This window comes from Echinops telfairi, unplaced genomic scaffold (genome assembly GCF_000313985.2).
Source record: "Echinops telfairi isolate 266 unplaced genomic scaffold, ASM31398v2 ScPeMD7_7457;HRSCAF=8495, whole genome shotgun sequence".
Taxonomy (NCBI): domain Eukaryota; kingdom Metazoa; phylum Chordata; class Mammalia; order Afrosoricida; family Tenrecidae; genus Echinops; species Echinops telfairi.
The window spans coordinates 707,786-709,421 of record NW_022111357.1 but is presented as its reverse complement, the minus strand read 5'-3'; positions in this window follow the sequence as shown (position 1 = coordinate 709,421).

Genomic DNA, 1,636 nt, shown 5'->3' with positions numbered 1-1,636 from the left:
GAGACGTCGGACAGGGCAAGATATGACAAAATACCAATTTATAAACTATCAAGGGCTCATGAGGGAGGGCGGAGCAGGGAGGGAAGGGAAAACTGAGGACCTAATGTTGGGGGTTTAAATGGAGAGAAAATGTTTTGAGAATGAAGTACAAATGCACTTTACACAATTGATGTGTGTATGGATTGGGATAACAGTTGTATGAGCCCCTAATAAAATGTTTTAAAAAACCAAAATACTAAAAGCCAACGTTGTCCATAGCCTTTTGCAAACCATGGTGCTCAGCCTTTAAGCTCTAATACTAAAGAAAGAGGGAAGTAAGTCAAGGAGAGCAAGTAAAGAGTCTAGTCTAAATTGAGGAAGGAAGGCTTCTCCAGGAAGTGACACTTGGAACCAGTAACCACAGCCCACTGATCATGGACAGATTAAAACTGTGCTTGTGTGTTTCTGAGGCTGCAACTCTCAATGCGAGCAAAAAGTCTCATCTTTCAGCCAAAAGTCTCATCTTTCTCCCTCGAAGTGGCAGGTGGGTTTGAATTGCTGACCTCGTGGTTAGCAGCCCAAAGTGTAACCCACTCCCATGGACTGGAGGTAGTGAGATGAGAGGAGAAACACTTGCACAGACTCTAGGGCCAGGATGAGAGATTGAAGCACTTCTAGAAATGTAAATTTAAATGGAAGCTGTTTTGAGGGTGGCCCATATGCACTGCAGGCAGAACCAGCAAAACTTTGGAAAAGAATATCTTAGAGAATTTAAATCAGACCAAGGAATGCAAGAAAGTGTCAGGAACACCAGCAAAGCCAGGGCTATTTTAAGGCACAAAGGAGACCCCCAAATCTCACATAAAATTTAAGGAGGACATTTACTAAGTCTTAAACAGGGGTGGGGGGAAAAACAGATAAAGACAAAGATATATCATCCAGATGAGGGAGAGCATCAGCACAAGTTCACAATGGCATTTTAGGATTTGCAGAGATTTGAATTGGGAGGTGATTTACATTCTGAGTACCTGGTTTGCCGAAGGCTATAGTTGAGAAGTGAAAATCCAGAATCTATTTGTAGAGCCCCACATGGATCCTCCATGGAATTCCTTCTGATCATTCACCAAAGACATAGATAACTGACCTCAAACAGAGTGCACTGGAAAGTGGATTACCTCTACCCATCTTCAGCCACACCAGGGAGGGCAGTCTCCCTTAGAGACCAGCCTGGGCATGTTCTTGATGAAGATGACCAGATCTGGTCAGTTCCAACTCTGGTGTTAGGTGCCATTGAGTGGGCTCCAACTCATAGCCACCCTGTGTATAACAGAGGGAAACACTGCCCAGTCCCGTGCCATCCTCACAATGGTTATGTTTGAGCTCATCGCTGCAGCCACTATGTAAATCCATCTCCTTGAGGGCCTTCCCCTCTTTTTCACTGCCCCTCTACTTTACCTTCTCTAGGGATTAGATGGTCTCTCTTGCCAACATGTCCAAAGTATGTAAAATGAAGTCTTGTCATCCTTGCTTCTATGGAGCCCTCTGGCCGTACTTCTCCCACGGCACATTTGTTTGTTCTTGTACAGTCCATGGTGCTTTCAATATTCTTCACTAGCACAATTCAAAAGCACTGATTTTTCTTTGACCCGTCCCGCGG